At 42.6% G+C, this 19,280-nt stretch overlaps 1 protein-coding gene across 1 annotated transcript in view; it reads right to left on the bottom strand.

The window, feature by feature from the left end:
* PLD1 (phospholipase D1) overlaps positions 1–18,306 on the bottom strand; it is a 261,073-nt gene extending 242,767 nt beyond the window's left edge. Inside the window, exon 1 of the mRNA XM_027875838.1 lies at positions 18,191–18,306. The gene's annotated coding sequence lies outside the window, so the exon portion shown is untranslated. The remainder of the gene's footprint in view (positions 1–18,190) is intronic.
* Positions 18,307–19,280: the final 974 nt, after the last annotated feature.

Genomic DNA, 19,280 nt, shown 5'->3' with positions numbered 1-19,280 from the left:
AAGTCAATTGGGTGTGATGCTCTGATTTCTCTCGGGCGTCCAGTTCACTAACTATAATAACATCAGTGAACACCCCCTCCACCAACACTGAACCGAACTCAAGTTAAAGGCAGTGACCAACATGGACCCCAGAGATCTGATGATGCAACAAAGTTTCCTTCTTAAGGAAAGGAAGTTGGTGGCTGGCATTGTGGAAGGTTCAACAAGCCATCACGCTTAGTTCCCATGATGGCAACTTTTGCTTAACTGCTTCTTACAGAAAATGGTTTTATGGTGGGGTAGGGAGGTTTCAGGAAATCATTTTGGTATAAACAACTGGCATCAATAACAAGTTTAAAATAAACCAATTTTCTGTTAAGAGACTGACAACAAGTATAAATACAAACTTTAAGTCACATTGCCTCTGAGTTTCCACCTGGTTTTCATGCTTAGTTGGGTCCTTCTGGTCCCCATCCTTTGGTACAAGTCCTGTCCTGTTACCTGTGTTACCTTCAGTAAGACATTATGTCTCTCTTGGCCTCCATTTCTTTATTTGGAAAATGAAGGAACTGGACTAGCTGAGTTCCAAGGGCTTTCCAAACTCTTAAATCTATGATCTTATGCACCATTAGAATCATACAATCTGAGAATTAGAAGGGATCCCAGTGGTTAATTTGTCCACTCCATGTCTGACCAAGAATTTCATCTTCTACTTCTACCAGGCTAGAATTCACCTAGTCTGAAGTCCTTTAGTAAGAAGAAGCCTAGTATCTCCAGAGCCAGTTCCTGCCCCTTTGGGACAGCTACTATTGTTAGCAAAGTCTTCCTAACATTGAACTCAAATCTGCCTCTCCACAATTTCCACCATTACCCCAGGTCCTTCCCCCTAGAACCAAGCAGAATGAATCCCATCCCTCTGCCACGTCACGGCTCTTCAAATATTGGAAGAAGACTTCCAAGCCTCCTCATCCTTTGCCCTTTCTTCTCCCAGACCCTTGGAGCAAGGCATGGTCTAGAAATCTCTTACCATCTTGGTGAAGATGAATCAAAATAAAGGTATTAGTTAATTCCCTTAATATCATGGCCCTCACTCATTTGTGCTCCCAGAATGAGACATGAATAACTAGTCACTCTTACAAGTGGCATTTTCTGCCTGAACCACCATGACACTAAAGCTGTTCTTGTTGACCTGGGAGAGGAGGCAGAGTGCTGGACTTGGGGTCAGGGAGGCCTGGCCAACAATTTGGACTCTGAGACTTTTAGTGTGTGATTTTGGACAAGTCATTTCATTTCTCCCCATTAGACTCTGAGCTCCTTGAAGGCAGGGAATGTCTTTTGCCTTTCTTCATGTCCGTGACACTAGCATGTATGGCACATAGTAAGTATTTAATAAATGCTTGTTGACTGACTGAGATTAATCTTATGATCCCTATGGTGGCTTATTTATGTATTCTATATTTTCATAATAATTTGCGAAGTATATATTCTTTCCCTTGGAAGATCCCAAGTGGGAACCATGGCAGAGTTTCAACAATGAGTACACACTGTCCTGAACAGTGTTATTTCACAGTAATAAATCTACAAGCAAATCTCCCCCTTGGGAAGGTATCAACACTGGGCTGTAACAGTGTTGGACAGGCTGCTTTTTTAGTCTAAGGCTCCAGTTGAATGAATGGGTCCCTCCCAACCTCCTAGTACACTTACATCTAAGATCAGACTTTGGAAGAATTGGGCAGGATATACGGTACCCCGGTTGCCCAAATGGTGAAGAGTTCTCACATGAATGGTTCTCAGACCCCTTTTTTCACTGTTTCCATCATTCCTTTTCACTCTAGGCTCACCCCCATCAGACCCCCATGTCAGTAACTGCCTTCTAACATCAAGCTATGATGCAATTTCCCTCCCTCCTTTCCAGGGTCTCCCTAAATCACAAGCACCTTGTGAGAAAGCAGCTCTCAAACCCAGTAGGTGAAATAAGGGCTGAACCTTACCCAACACTTAGCCCAGGAGGTCCCACCAAGTCTAGAGTTTTGCGGGAAGAGTTTTAAAGAGGAAAGAAAAACAGAGAAATAGAAGCACAAATTAGCCTTTAACATATTTTATTTTAAAAAGTATTTAAATACTCAAATACATTACATGCATTTATTCCTGGGTCTACTATTCACAAAGCACTATGCTTGGTGCTAGGGATATAAGGACAAAACAAAAACGATACCTGACAATACCCTTAAGCCTACAGGAGGATTTTCTTCTACTGGAAATTATGTCATGTGAAGTGAGTGCACTGGTTAATGTTTTACAATTGGCTCTCTGGAAGGCGAATGTGTGCATGACACACCCTTCAGTTTAATCTGCCTTATGAACATTTTCTCTGTTGCTTTCTTAAATCTAGACAATCAACAAAAGAATAAACTAACCCCCAATTTGTAGCCTTTGCCAATTTCCAAGGTATAAATGCCTCAGATATTTACTATGTGTATGACCCTGGATGAGTCATTTAACCTTGTTTGCCTCAGTTTCCTCATCTGTAAAATGAACTGGAGAAGGAAATGTCAAACCACTCCAGTATCTTTGCCAACAAGTGGGTCATGAAGAGTCAGACACAACTGAAATGACTGAACACCTACCAAGAATAACCACAATGATAACACTGGCTTGAACTATTTCTTGGTCTCACTTCTGCAGACAGAAACATATATATCAGTAATGTCTTAAGCTGTGAGATGGCTCACAGCAGTCAAAGGAAGACACTGGCTAAAGAAAAAGGACCATCCAGAACAAGTCCTCAGTGATGCCTTCTTGCCTCTAGGATAAAATACAAACTTCTCACCTTAGTGTTTAAAATTTTTCACAATCTGCCCCTATATTTTTAGGCTTACTTCACATTAAACTGAGGCAAAGTTAAATTACTTATCCAGGGTCACGCGCACACACATACAGCTCATAAGTGTCTGAGGCTAGATATGAACTCATGAAGATGAGTCTTCCTGACTCCAGGCCCAGCACTCTATCCACTGCACCACCCAGGTGCCCCATTATTAGTAGTACTTATTATATATTGATACCACAAGTGTGACCCCCCAATTTGAGAGACTGTTTTCATAAGAGAAAGTTACATTTGTATATTTTACATTTTTTCATGTAATCCTTTTTTGCTTGTGTGTTAATAGTTTTCTTTAAAGGATAACCGTATATATACTCATGAATTTGCTTGTCAAAAATTCTGCAGCTTTTCATTCTTTTCTAACTTCAGTAGAAGGCTTCCCCTCCCTTCCCTCTCCACTCCCCCTGCCCCAACACTCTAAGATAATGGTAGCATCTGTCAAGGTCATTCTCAGAATATGCATTCGTGTCCAAGCTGAGCAGACGGATCATCCTAGGAAAACCGCCACCACCTCCCCATGTCCCCAACCATCTACCTAATCTTTAGGTTAGTTATGTAAACAAGCCCATCACAGGTCTGTCCCCAGACAACAGTACCTGCAGCTGAGGATGCTGGAGATCTTGAATACATAGCAAGGTCATGTCGCCTCAGAAACTGTCCACGTGGTCATGCATGAGCACAAGTGTGGCCTTGGCCAGTTAATGCTTGTGAATCTTCAAGAACACTTGGAGAGCAGAGTTTTAACTGATAACAACCGATATCGGAAATAGAGCTTTTTCTCCATATAAGCCACAGCAATCCAGACTCAAACTGCACAGTTGCCAAAGATTCATCTTTTGACCTTCATGTAGCTAAAGATACTGCTATCAGCACAGAGACAGTTAGTGGAGGAAGGGAACTCAGCAGGTCTGAGGCCATGTCCTTCAATCTGAAAGCACTCTCGAGAGTTCTTGGCAGCTTTCACGCTCCCTATACTCTATAGCCATCTGAGATCCTGCCAATTGTGATTCATTTCTTGAGGTAACACATATCCTTCAACAAACCCAACTGGAATAAACATGAGTTATACTTTGGTCTTTCACCATTTAGTGGCACTGGGGTAGTGCTTATCACAAAACAATTTATTGAGAGAGTTCTTGATACTAAATGTTGGGGAAATGAGCTAATCACCTATTCAACCTTGGAATACTCTCCTGCCATGAACCATATACTATAAGAGACCCTTGAATGGCAGAGAAAGTGACATGGTCAATTCAGTTCAACATTAGGCACATACTAGGTGTTAGGCACTGCCAGATACCAAGAATTCAAAGACAACAATGAAACAATCCATACCTTGCTTATGTTTAATGAATAATAACTTGTTGGCTTTGTCAACAGGGAATCATAACTTCATAAAACTTATGTGAAAACTGGGTTTATTACAAGAAAAATGAATATGCATGTGGAATGCAAAGCGTTCACAATCCAAATTCAGGGGACCCCTTGACATTCTTTAACAGATTGCACTGAATTGAATACTGACTTCAAATGTAAGCCCATAGAGCATTGTATATGTATTATGAACAGTACCTGAAACATTGCAAATAAGGTTTTAGTGAGTAAATATGAAAGCAAAACAAATGATAAACTCCAAGTCACCTCTGAAATCATGCTTTGATGTATCACTGTGACTGGAGACAACTCACAATTCTCAAAGGTTATAGCATATACAAGCTCTGCCCAGCTCTACAATGATGGACAGACAGATCTCATAAAGGACTGAATGTCTTGTTGCCCAAAGACTACCTTAGCTAATATCAGAAGACACTCAGCAAAGGGTTGGCTGTGGCTTGGTCATGATACAGTAAGAAAAGTCAGCAAGACCTGTGTTCAAATCCCACCTTTGATACCTACATTCCTAAACAAACCACTTCACTTCTAAGACTCAATTTCCTTATCTGTCAAATGGAGATAATATCTGCAGAATAACTTTATGGGGTTATTGTGAGGCTCAGATGAAATAATAAGTATAAGGCATTATGACAAACTTTGAAGCATGATACAAATGCCAGGTATTAAATATCATTGTTATTGTTATTTTTGACCACAGGAACTGACAGAAAGCATCTCCTAAGTTCTAGAGGCGCTGATCTGCATTGGAGGACAGAGCACTCACACCAACAAAATTGAAGCTCCTTAAATTAACAAAGGCCTAGATTCAAGTCACTGCTCTGACACTTCGTACCTATGCACTCTCAGACCAGCTCTAAATCTGACATTACTGAGGGGTAACTAGGTGGCTCAGTGGATAGAGTGCTGGGCTCATCTTCCTGATTTCAAATCCTGCCTCAGACACGTACTACCTGTGGAACCCTAGGCAAATCACTTAACTCTGTTTGCCTCAGTTTCCTCATCTGTAAAATGAGCTAGAGAAGGAAATCGAAAACCGTTCCTGTATCTTTGCCAAGAAAACCCCAAGCAGGGTGTCAAAATAAATAGCCAGGTAGGAGCTTCTTTAGCTGAATAACCCACTAGCCATTGTATAATTAGGGAACATGAGGGATGAAGCACAAAGTCTCAGGTTCCCCACAGGTGGCACTCCATCATCACTTGTTGCTCACAGCACTATATCCCACAACCAGCTGTGTGCAAGAACAAAGGCTTTGCCAAGTAGCTTGTGTCTTTTCTTCAGTTAGCAGGCATAAATTGTTGCTTTGCCATGTCTGTGCCTTGGCACCCACAACCAGAAGTTTCACAGCACACACTCAAGGAAGATTAAGACCTTTGCATGCAAGGTCAATAAGAGGTGGATAAAATGTTCAAGTCTCAAAAAAAATCCAGGTAAAAACTCTGCTTTCAACATAATCACCCAAATTATTGCTGACATTTTCTGCCTCATGTCGTTTATGGGGAGTTCATGGATGGATAGAGGCGGTATGGCATAGAACATACTTAGACTTGGAGTCTTGAAGGCCTGAGTTTACATCCCACCCTCAACTCACACTAGCTCTGAAACCTTGGGCAAGCCACATGACTCAAGTCTCAGTTTCTTCATCTGTAAAGTGGAGGTAATATTACCCACAGTACCTAACTTACAGGTTATATCAAGAAAGCACTTTGTCATGTGTCATGTATATAATTAGAAGCTATAATTTCATTGGAATGAGCTAACTTCACATCTTAGAGAGGAGGTTCAGGCTCAGAGAGATTAAGCAACAAGGCCAAGGTCACACGGCTAGAAAGTGCCAAGGACAAGATCTGAACTCAAACTCTCCTGATTCCAAGTCCAGAGCTCAATTCACTACAGAGCCTGCCTCTCAGCGTTGAGGTAAGGAATGTGGGATCATGGGAAGGGTAATAGACATGGAGTCTGGAGACCTAGTTCAAAACCCACCTCTGACACCAACTGCATGACCTTCGCCAAGTCTACTAATCAAAGTTCTACAAATACTTTCTTCTTTGAGGTAAATTATCTCTCTGTATTTCTCTCTTTCTCTCTCTCTCTCTCTCTCTCTCTCTCTCTCTCTCTCTCTCTCTCTCCCCACTCTTGCCTATTTCTCTGTTTCTCTCTGAACTTGACAAGCATCAAAAACACAAACATTTCCATATCCAAGTAACACAAAAACAAGATTGTATAATGAAAGCCTAGATCTCTCTTACCTACAGATTGTCTCTTTAAAGTCTATATTAGATTTAATATGATGGTACCCCCACTTGACTCTTGACTTCTTTCTCTCCTCAGTTCCCTTCTGCTACCTTCTGTATACATTTTCAATTTCTCATTGACATATTTGGTTTTTACTAACTTGGTTTGAGGCACATTGCTTCCTAGGTTTTTGAGTTCCTCTACTACCTCTACTTGGAAAGGAAGTCCTTCCCAAGAAGTTAATGTCCTTGAGTTCTAATGTTTCTAATACTCACCTACCAGGGTTGTTGTGAGCAACGTGTTTTACAAAACGCTAACTAAAGAATAAATGATAATATAATATGTAATATTATTTATTATAACAAGGAGCCAGATTCAGCCATTAAACTGTCAAGCTAAGGGGTTGAGGGAGTGCAGGGCAAAGAGCCATTGACACTGATCTGGAGTAATCTCTCCTATTCAGAGAGAAACCTCTTAAGGCGTATAGATAACCAACCACTGTAAGACCTGTGAATAATGTTCATCAGTTAATTTATGTTTCAGCCGGCAATGATGAATGGACACTCTGAAACTCATAACCTAAAAAGACAGATGTGATAAGAACAAGTTACCAACACCACAAAACCCACTGAGCAGCTTCCTCAGCTCTTCTCTCGAGCGTGTCCATCTTTCCTGATCACTGCACCTCCATCTGCCCCTCCCTCTGCCTCCCCGTCTGTCTTTCCCTCTTTGTCCCTCTCTTGTCTCTTTCTCTTTTATCCCTTCTTCTCCATCATTTATTTCGTCGCAAGGTTGAAGGAAGCATAATTAAGTTGTTTGCTGTTACATGTTAAAATGTCATGTTCAGAATGAAAACTGAGTGCTGGGTAATTACACTAAGTAGAGCTAGAAAAATGAACTTCCTTCTTTGCAGAGGTGGGGGACCATGGAGGTTATTATTGCTGCTCAGTTGTGTCTAACTCTTCGTGACCCCATTTTGGGTTTTTCTTGGCAGAGATATTTGGCAGAGTGGTTGGCCATTTCTTTTTCCAGCTATGAAGGCAGAACACAGCATACACTATTAGACTTGACTGATTGATATGTTATTGAGGTTCACTGAACTACCATGTTTCTCTTTATTATTCTTTATTAGAAGGGATAGGGGCAGGGACATGTCGGGAAATGAAGGCCATAAACAACATATATCAATAATTTTAATTGAATAAATAAAGTGCATGCACCCTATTTATAACTTTAAAATCTGGCCAGATGAACCTCTTAGATATCTGTCTCTCTCCAAAGTTCTTTTCTATTCATACCCCTCCACAATAAAATAAAATAATATCAGTCTAAATTAACTTACTTTTTACCTCCCTCTGGCCCTTGATTGTTTTTTTTTCCTGTGAATAAAACAGGGTTCCCCATCCCTGCTCTAAATTGCTAAGGAGTTACACAGAGATACATGCAACATTCTTGCTATCTAGAAGGAAGTGGGCGGACATGGGCGCTATAAACAGCCCTGGAAAGAGAAGTGACATGGTAGTCAGGAGACCCAACCTCTTGTTTGGGCTTTGTCATGAGCTCACTGTGTGACAAGTCACTTCTCTGGGACTCAGTTTGGGCTCTGAGAAAATGAGAAGGATGGGGTGGTTGGTTCCTGAAGCCCTTGCTAGGCCTAACATTGTATAATTCTGTGAAACTCTTAAAGTTTGTAGTAATCAGCTGATACCATTGCAATGAGGGCAGCTAGGTGATGCAGTGGATAGAATGCCAGGCCTAGAGTCAAGAAGACTCATCTTCCTGAGTTCAAATCAAGCTTCAGACAATTAGCTGTCTGACTGTGGGCAAGTCACTTAACCCTGTCGGCCTCAGTTTCCTCATCTGTAAAATGAGCTGGAGAAAGAAATGGCAAACCACTCTAGTATCTTTGTAAAAAAAAAAAAACCCAAATGGGAAAGAGTTGGACACAACTGAAAAATGACTGAATAACAACAATAACATCGCAATGAGAGACTTACCAAGCTGATTTTCCTTTAAGATTCATCATCTTTGAGGATGCTAGCATTCCCACATGCACTCAATCTACAATTGCTTATTAAGCGTTTACTACATGCGGGGGATACAGAGACAAAAAATGAAACCCACTCTGCCCTCAGAGAGTTTACACTTTGGGGGGAGATATAATGTACACAAATTAGCATTGGGAACATAAATAAATACAAAGTAGTAGTGGGGGAGTGGTTTTTAGCACATTTAGAACATATGCACACTAATGGGGTTACTAAGTCTTTCAACACCTTGTAGGACTATAAGGAATGATTCTGTTGGCAGATTGAAGGAATCACTGCTCATAACCTAAAAGATGAAATATGTCTTCAAACATAGTGTATCTGGGATGGAGACATTAGCCATTGGGGGACTGAGAAAAGTGGAGAACAGCAGTAGATCTTTGAAAGCTATTAGGGAGGTGAGGAGGCGTGCAATCCAGGCTTGGGACAGAGTGTCTGTGAAGGCAATAGTAAGATTCATCATTGAGGTTCAGAAAGGTTAGGCAATTTTGCCATGGTCAAAGAGGAAGCGAGCATTGTAAGGGCTTCCCAACTCAAAACACTCATTGCTTCTCTATTTTGAACGCCATTAAAGAGGAGGATCTGTGGTTTGTGGCTAAACTGGTAAGGAAGAATTCCAATGCCCAAAGAGAAAGAGGTTAATTTCACAGGTTTACAGGGAATTTTATCTGTAAATTTTACTATTTTACCTGTGACCATATCAGAACACATCCATTGGAGATACACTATGCTTGAAGATTTTTTTTTTTATCTTTTAGATTGTGAGCAGTGATTCCTTTGATCTGCCAACAGAATCATTCCTTATAGTCCTGCAAGGTGTTGAAAGACAGTAACCTCATTAGTGTACATATATTCTAAATGTGCTAAAAACAAAAAAAAAGAGCTATCTGTGCAAATATTTCCATAGCCACATTACAAGTAATTGGGGAAAAAATCAAAGTGACTGAGACTCTAACAATGGAGACATAGTTAAATAAATTGTGGCATATTCATATGAGAAGCAGAGAAATCTGGAAAAGTTGTTATGAAATCATGTAAAGCCCCTCCCCCAAAAAAACCCAAAGCAGAAGCAAAAGAAGAAAATGCACACTAATTATGACCATATAAGAGAAAAAGAGAATGAATGGGCAAGAAGAACACCTGACAGTGATTATATAGACTTTTAAAGTGTGCAAAGACTTTTCTTTCCAAAGCCTATCTCATTTGATTCTCATTTGACCTCTAAGGTAGATGTTATTATCATCCCCATTTTACAGATGAGGGAACCAAGGTTCAAAGAGGCTAAGATACTCTCCCGGGGACAGACAGCTAGGACAATGTCTGTGGAAGTTATTATTAAGTATCTTGAACCCATGTTTTCCTGACTCCAAGTCTTATGCTCTATCTACCCTTCCATTTACATCTCTAAGAACACTGATAAGGACTTAATAAAAGCTTGCTGACTTGACTTATGCTTCAAAATGAATGAATTGGCTTGTAAATAGTTACTAAGTGAGTTGCCTGTATTGATGTTCAGTGTGATTTCTAATAAAGCATTTCAGGAAAGCTGAAAGACAAAGGGCTTAACCTTTTGGCAGCACAAAGAAAATACTATCACAAAAACACAATAATTACGGTAAATAATAATATGATTTACTGTAAATACAGTAAATAAATCCAGCTCCCATCACTCCACATCAGTCTGGAACAGCAGGCTCATGGCGCCATCTTGGTACATAGGGCTGGAGGGGAGGGGAGCCAGCCAACACACAGAGAAAGATGATAGGATAGCTTTTTAGAAAAGTTGATAAAACAGGTGGGGCAAAATTTACTGTCATGGTACAAAGACTTAGGTGAGACAGGTGTCTGAGTGCCAGGGAAGAAGAGGAGAGAACAGAACAAAGATAAGCCTTTTGTTTCAAGCTTTTGCAACAAAGAAACCTGTCATTCTATTGGACCGCGGAGGGGAAGGGCAATCTCTCTCCCTTACATGTGTGTTTCTGTGTCTCCTCCCTTCTTCCCTATTTCTTTCCTTTCTTTTCATTTCATTTTAATTCTTTTTTTCCTTATTTTTATTAATTCATTTTAATTCTTTATCATCTCTTAACTGACCATGATATAACCTACTTCTCCCAGGGCCACATAACTATTAAGTACCAGAGGGAGGAGATAGAAATAAGAACATTAATACAGCCAAATTGCTAAGTAACCATTTGTGTGCAAATTAACTAATGTCAAGGCATGCTCTCATACTAATTTTTCAGGCACCTTGTCTAAGTTCTCTGCCAGGATAAGACAGGCATCAAGAGAGACTAAACAGGGCACTGCACTTTGGGTCAGAAAGACCTGAATTCAATTTGTTCTTCAAGCACTCTTGAAAGCTGGGTGTCCCTGGGCAAGTCACTGACCTCTCAACCTCAGTTTCCCCATCTGTAAAGTGGGGATAATAAGAGCATGCAGGGCATAATGGACCTTTCTGACAAAAGTGAAAATTCATTAAGAAAAGATTGACTCCTTTTCCACGGTCCTTAACCGTTGTCTCTTTTAAGTTTATATTTTACTTTTCAAAGGGAGGTTCTTTCCACTCACGTAGCCCCCACCCTGGTTCAGATGCTCGTCATCTCAGACCTCCTAACTGAACTCTCCACTTCTGGTGTCTTCATTTTCCAGTGATCGCATAGCTACCAAAATAATCCTCCAAAGGCACAGGGCTGATTACGTCCTCCCCCTGATCAAGAGTGGTCCAATGCTCTTGACTCCAGGAGAAAATGCAGACTTTTCTATTTGACATTTAAAGCCCTCCACAATCTGGATTCAACCCACACGTCTAGAATGATTTCACACAATTTCCCTTCAACCATTATCTTGTGACCAAACTGTCCTAACTGCTTCCCTAACCTTGGTATTCCATCTCCTTTTCTGCTAAGTCTTTGCGTAGGTTGGCTCCCGTTCTAGGAATGCATACCCTTCCCTCAAGACTCAATTCAGGTAGAAGAAGCTTTCCCTCCTCTCCCTGGTCATTAGGGCTCTCTTCCTCCTCAAATTAGGTTGTAATTATTTATCCACTTAAATGTTGTAAGCCTCTCTACCATAATAGAATGTAAGTTTCTTGAGGACAGCGATGATTTTCATTTCTCTTTGTATCCCTGATGCCTTAAACACCTGGATTCAAATCTTGTATCTGTTAGTTACTATCTTGAACAAGATGCTTAATTTCTCTGGGCTTCAGTCTCCTTATCTGTAAAATGGGGGGAGGGGGTGGACGAGGTGACTTCTAAAATTCCTTCCAGCTCAAAATCCACCTATCTTTTGAAGTACGTACAGAATTGACCATAATCATTAATGTACAAACAGAATTGTTACCAAAGTCCCAAAGTCTTTTCCTTTCTATCCCCATTGCCTATGACAGTATGCAGTACATAGTAGGTGCTTAATAAATGCTTCTTGGGTTGAAATCAAGGCCAGACTTTCAGGGTTCTTGTTATTTAAAAATAAATTGCCAGGCATAACAGCACATACTTATAGCCCCTGCTGTTGGGGAGGCTGGGGCATTACTTGAGCTCCGAAGTTATGACCTGCAGTACAACTAAAGCCAAATGGTTGTTCATCTTCATCATGTCTTTGTGATCAAGGTCCCTGTTCCCCCTCCCTTTTCAGCTTCCTTTTGTGTATTCTTCTCCCATTAGATTGTAAGCTCCTTGAGGCCGGGGACCTTATTTTTTGGATTTATATGCCCAGCACTTAGCACAGTGTCTGGCATGTAGTAGATATTTAGTAAATGTTTATTCACTGACTGACTGATGCTAAGACACTAATATCAGGAGCCTCTGGGAGCAGAGGGCCACCAGGTTGCCTAAGTAAGGCTGAAACAGCCTAGGTCAGAAATGGAGCAGGTCAAAGCTTCCAAATGGATTAGCAGGAGAACCTAGTAACTGAAAATAAAAATAATTATAGACTAGTGCAAGAATTCTTAACCTTTTTGTGTCAAAGCCCCTTTTTTCAGTCTAGTAAAGCCTGCAGACTTCTGCATAGAATAATGCTTTAAATGTAGAAAATAAAGTGTATAGGATTACCAAGGAAACAAATTCTATTGAAATACAATTATCAAAATATATTTGAAGAAACAAATCAAAAAAAGTTCACAGATATCCTCCCACCCCACCGCAGGCTAACAACGTGTGAACTATAGAGGGTAGTAGAATGCTGAATGTGGAATCAGGTTGAGGTGGGTGAGAGATTTCTTCAGAAATTTACTTGCTATAGGATCCACTTAAGGTCTGGATGCCCCAAGCTGGGATAACAGTAACACTGATTTGCTAGGTCTTTTGTGAAAATCCAATGAGATAATGAATATAAAGCATCTTAACTGTCAATGGCTCCTCCTAAGTCAATGAAAATCCTAACTTCCCAAAGCTACTTAGAAGTAAATCCTAGTAGAAGCTCACTTAGGGAGGAGCGATACAGGTGATGCTAAGGATTAGAGCTAGCATTTATCTAGTGCTTTAAGGCTTGTGAAGTGTTTTACAAATGATCACCAAGGCAAAGGGAGCATTTTCCTATAAGAAATAATTACTCACACATCTTTCGGGTGTAACCTGACACTGGTTGAAATAGACATTATGTCTGTTTTGGACAGGAATCCCCAATATCTACCTATTCGAGGTCCTGTAGAACCAGTCCCCTCTCATTCCAAAGGAGGGGGAAGGAAGAAGGAGGAAAAAGTTCCTAGAAAGGTAACAGTGAGAGAAAGAATGAGAGACGGGCCATAAGGAAGCAGGGACCAGGCCAGCACTGCCAAAGCAGCTCTGAGTGACCTGGCAGGGAGAGAAGGTTAAGAGTCCAGGACAAAGACTACAACTCACCAGGAAAAAGCTACATAGGACAAATACACAGTGGCTGGAGCCATGCACGCTGCTGAGAAGCCCAGGATGCTTTACTTTCCTGGAGCTGTTCCAGGAGAGTGCTGAACCGTATCTGCAACTCCTACTTCTTAAGAACTTGTTTTGTTTTTTGGTTCATCATTTGTTTTAAAAAGAAATGCGTTTCTCTAAGATAACGTGGTCCTCCATTGCATTATTGATTTATGTGTGATCTTGAGTGAATGGGGCCACAAGAGAGACCACAGATAACAAAGTACACTGGGGAGAAATGTAGATTTTAAACAGCAACATATATACATACATACTTACATATATATATATATATATATATATACACACACATATATTTGTGTGTGTGTGTGTGAGAGACAGACAGACAGACAGACAGAGGGAGGGAGGGAGAGAGGGAGAGAGAGGGGGGAGGAGAGAGAGAGAGACAGAGACAGAGACAGAGAGAGACAGAGAGAGAGAGAACACAAGAGTTAGATTGTCTAACTGCTACTACTTTCCCAGTTAGGGGCTTGAGCTGAATAAAAGATGTTATTTTTTCACATTTTCATAGCTTACCCAAAGCAGAAAAGTACACTTGGACTTGACCCCATAACTAGCCCCAAATGGGTGAGGCAGTCCTAGGAGTGGAGGAGAGTTGGAATTAGGTTTTCTAGGGAAGTGACCTCAGGCATCTCCTAATCTTACTGTTCTTCCCCAGGGAGTGTAGGTATGGGTCTTGCCTAGAGAGAAGAGAGAGGAAACAAGCATCTTCTGCCCTTCCCAACTGCCAGCCATGTACTCTGTGAGATGTTAAAAAAAGCAATACTCAGATACCTAGCATATGTATAATCAAGAGTAAGTCACCCTCTCTTTAATTCTTTCATTTTTAAAGCTGGAGGGGGGAACAATGTGGTGGGGAGTGATATTTATTGTCCCATAGCTCTACAACATAACCCTGTGAAACAGATTATGTTTCTCTGCCAAAGATCTGTTATTTCATAATGTGGCCCCTGGCTCCACTGAAGTGAGTTGGCTCATTGGCCAAACCTACTAAACCTTCATGGCTGGTCTTCAAGAGTTGTGGGGGCAGCTAGGTGATGCAGTGGATAGAGCATCAGCCCTGAAGTCAGGAGGACCTAAGTTCAAATCCGGCCTAGTTGTGTGACCCTGGGCAAGTCACTTAACCCTGATTGCCTCAAAAAAAATTATTGTGGCCTCTCCCAACTTGGCCAGCTTGGACCTCACAGGACAGACATACACCCATCACATGGCCAATTCTGAGAGCCCTTAGAGATTGTCAACAGTAAGTTGTAGAAGAATCACAGTCATCTCCGGCAATGGAGGAAGACCTAGAGCAAGGAAATCAAGGCACATTTCTCATTGAAAATGTGCCTTCATGTGGTGCCTGTCCAAGGAGAGACATAGTAATTTAATGGAAAGAGTTCTGAGTGGAAATCAGAGATCTGTTTTCAAATTCTGGCTTCTCTATTTATTACTAGCGCAACCTTGGGTAAGTTATTTAGCCTTTTATAATCTGTAAATTGAAAGGGGTTAGACTAGATAATCTATGTCAAGATACTAGCAGACACTCTATTTCCCAGCAAGCAAGCTGTGTTCTAAGCTTGGCATAACTTTTCACTCTCACCTTCTGGATGATCTTGGCCACAGCAAAATCCCAGAATTGGTTCATATAATTATCGAAGTGCTTTATCCAGCACCGGGTGTTCTCTGAGCTCAGATAAGCACCTGCTGTATCCATGTTCTGGTCTGGAAGTCCTGCCATGAATCAAACTTTTCACATTGTTGCTGTTATCCCTGATTGTCAGGGCTATGGCTCCCTATGCAGTCAGAGGTGCACTGAGATCTGCCTGCACTAAAGAGGGTCCCCCCCACACACTGGGGCAAGGCACTGGCACACGTATTCTTTTCTGCAAGCTATCTCCCTCACTTCGAAATTAAATTTCTGTTCGATTCCTGGTTCTCCTGTCCCTAGCCTGCTCTGTTTGGCTCTGGTCACCCACAGGTTAGAGGTCATTTCCATTCAGCTGACATCTGCAAGATACTTTCCACCTCTAAACCAATGATCTTATTATTCTATGAACTAACCATTTAACATATTTTGTTGTTCAGTCATGTCAGACTCTTCAGGATCCCATTTAGGGTTTTTTTTTTGGCAGATACTGGAGTGGTCTCCAGCTCATGTTACAGATGAGGAAACTGAGGCAAACAGGGTTAAGTGACTTGTCCAGGGTCACACAGGTAGTGAGTGTCTGAGATCAGATTTGAACTCAGGAGGATGAGTCTTCCTGACTCCAGGCCTGGCGCTCTAACTGCCCCCCTTGAATATTACCCCCTTCAAGTTTTTATCCTCGGTCCTCTTCTGCACAGCCAAACTTCTAGATGGAATCATGGATCCCTTCTGCTTCAATTTCCATAGCAGCAGTTTATCCACAGTGGACTGGCACATGTTTAACAACTGACTCCTCCTCCCAAAAAAACTGTACCTAAGAGACCCTTTTTAGTTTAATTTCCATTTCTGCTGTTTACTCCATCCATTTCTTAAATCTAAAGAAGGAAAAGAACAACTCAAGTCCTGATTGGTAGTTTATGGATTTCTGGGTGTAAATTTAACAATCAGGTCTCCTGAGCCTACATGAATTGGCTCCAGCAATCCCCTGCCACACCCCATCAAGCCTGGGCAATCTGGCTTCTTCCCCTCCCAGATTACTCAAGGTCACTCTCTCTTCCCAAGGTCTAAAGAACTAAAGAATTCATTCCTACAGAGCCCAATGAACTGTTTCCTTTCCCTTCCTAATCTTCTTTGACCTCTTTGCTTGTTGATTTTATGGACTGAACCAGCCTCTCCCTTGTATCATGGTTGGCTGTGTACTGGCTCTCCCATTAATACCTGGGAGTTTAGATTAGGGCTAGAACGGACCTCAAAGGCTATTTCACCCCTCAGGGATCAGGAAAGAGTTCATTAAGGACTTGGTGATTGAGCTGAGCTCTTTCCTGATCCCTGAGTCTGCTATGATCCTCCTCTTCCCACTTATCCCAATCACCTGGTATTTGCTCAGTATATTTTTTACATACCTACATGTGCACACCTTACTGCCTCCAAAAATGTACATGCTCTCATTTCCTTTGTCTTTTTATTCCTAGCACAGTACCAGACACACAGCAGGTCCTGGACAAATCCTTGTTTAGTGACTGACTGACTGATTTGGATTTCAAGATCTTGTCTCCTAGGTTGGTGTCACAAAAAAAAAGAAAAAAACAACAAGAATTTGGAATGTGGGACCTGGGTTCAAGCCCTGCCTCCGATTCATACTCTCTGTGTGACTTTAGGCAGGTCACTCAAATTCCCTGAGAGTTACAGTCTCCTGAAACATAAGAGGGGTGGGATGAAATAGCCTCTGAGGACCCTTCTAGCCCTAATCTAAGCTCCTAGGTATACAGTGCAAGGATCCTGGGTTATTTAGTCTTTCATTTCAGCAGGCCGTCCAAAATCAAATCAAATCTCATTTAGCAGAATGTATGTAAAACTCTTTGGAAATCCTAAACGTAGTACATAAATGTTAGCTATGGGTTTTTTAAGGGGGAAGGGTCTGTACCTGAGATTTCATTGGTATGTGCTGATAACAATAATAAATAATGGCATTTATATAGCACTTACATATTATGGCACTTTATTCTCAAAATCTTGTGAAGTGATATCATCCCCATTTCACAGATGAAAAAAACTAAGGCTGAGAGTTTATTGGCTATTTATAAGTGTATTAGAGAGTTCTCTGGGGCCCTGAAAAATTGAATGACTTGCCCCCAGTGGAGCAGCTAGCCAGAGGTGAGATCTGAGAATAGCTACATTATGCTTCGTGTCATTATGCATTATTATTTCCTGCTCTGACGGTGTAATTCTGTCTCCTGGGGTTAGAGGAAAATAGGGGTCAGCCGACTCTCCGAGGCCAGCACAGGGCCTCCTGCTCCTCCAGAATCAGCCCTCCATCCCCTATGTCTTCTGCTTTGCCATTCACACACAGAGGCACAGACACACACACACACAGAGACACACACACACACACACAGACACACACACACAGGCACACACACACAGAGACACACACACACACACACACACACACACACACACACACACACCCATCTGCAGATTCTGCCTGCTTTCCAAAATGAGACTCAGCACTTCCTGGTTTATCTGGGATGCTCGGCCTCCCATCCCTCACTAACCTAAATCATGCTGCCTGCCTGCCTCCGAGAAAACTCCGAAGGGGACCTCTGGCAACAGGTCTCTTATCTTGACAGAGTCCAGACAGAGGTAAAGGAAGGAGGGAAGGAAAGAAAGAGGAAAGAAGGGGAAAAGGAAGGGAAGGAGGAAAGGAGGGAGGAAAGGGAGGAGGGAAGTAGGCAGGAAGGAGAGAAACAAGAAGGGAGGGTGCGGAGCTGCGCTACCTCCCCTGGCAGCCCCTGACTCGCCCCGCCTAGGTCCCCCACCCAGCCCAGCCCTCAGACTTGCCCCGAGTTGGCCCCAGCAGCGCTGCGCCTACAGGGACGCCAACTTCATAGCGAAATTGGAGGAATTGCGCAGGGGGGCCCAGCCTGGGGGCAGTCCTCTCTTAGCCGTCCTAGCCAAGGGGGGCGGGGAGAGGCCAGCTGGCCCGGGTTGGGGGAGTTTAGGAGGGAAAGGGGGCGGAGGAAAGCCAAGCCGACTCCCCGCCCCCCCGCAGCCCGGCAGCTGGTCGTTCCTGCGCAGCCTCCAGCCCCGGTGGGTCCCCGCAGCCCTTACCTGTCAGTGTGGGGCGGGCACACTGGCCAGCCCCTGTAGCTGCCAGCTTCTTGGGACAGCCGGGCATCAAGTGCCGCCGGAGCCGAGGGCAGGAGGGGATGGAGAAGGAGGAGGAAGAGACGGGGCGCACAGAGGCGCTGGGCAGACCGGAACTGGCGGGCGAGTTGGCTAGGAGCTCAGCGGGCAGGGGTGGGGCGAGGCGAGGCGGTGCCTGCGCCCGGCTGGGTCCAAGCTCAGGGCTGGTCAGAGCCAGGCTGGCCAAGCCCTAGGAAGCGCTGCAGAGCGTGCCGGGACAGACGGCTGTCGGGGACACTGCGGCCCTCCTGCCTCACACTCTCCTCTGCCACCCGAGGCTGTCCTGGGCACCTAGCTCCTCTTCCGTCCTCGAAGCTTCACCTCCTGCCCCCGCCCTGGAAAATGGGCATGCTGCCTGGAGTTAGCGTGGCATAAGTAGGGGTCTAGATCAGGAGCCTTAAATTTTGTGTCATGGACCCCTTTGGCTGTGAAATGAAGCCTATGGGCACCTCAGAGCGATATTTACAGTAAAATATACATAAATTTTACATAAAACACGGAATTGCGAAGGAACCCCATTATATCGAAGAGCAGTTATCAAAATATTTTTAAGTTCACTTATTTTGAAGTTTGTATACTTAAATTCTGCAGGTATTATCTCCATTTGAAATATGAGGAAAGGAGATTCAGAACCTATGGCACTTGCCATAGGTATCTAGTAAGTGTCAGAGAGGTGAGTTCTGAACTCACATCCTCCTGACCCCAAAACTAACATTTTATTTTCTGCATTCTATCTACTATCACATTTAGAGCAGAAAAGGACCAGCCCCCTCATTTTTCAAGGTGGGGAAACTGAGCTCCAGAAAGGAGACCCAAAGTTACATAAGATGTGACAGAGATAGGATTCTCACTCCAGTCCTCTGCCTCCAAATACACCACTATTTCCACTGCTTAGCATTTATTAGTTCGATAAATATGTGTGGAATTAAATTGAAGGAGAGATCTTTACAGGCCAGATTCCACAACAACCTTGGCTACCTCCAATGATTTCCTTAGAAAAAGGGCTTGGGAAAAG

The sequence above is a fragment of the Vombatus ursinus genome, unplaced genomic scaffold, assembly GCF_900497805.2.
Source record: "Vombatus ursinus unplaced genomic scaffold, bare-nosed wombat genome assembly UNPS02014810.1, whole genome shotgun sequence".
NCBI classification, from domain to species: Eukaryota; Metazoa; Chordata; class Mammalia; order Diprotodontia; family Vombatidae; genus Vombatus; species Vombatus ursinus.
The sequence above is the reverse complement of the archived record's forward strand: the minus strand, read 5'-3'. Positions and strand labels throughout refer to the sequence as shown.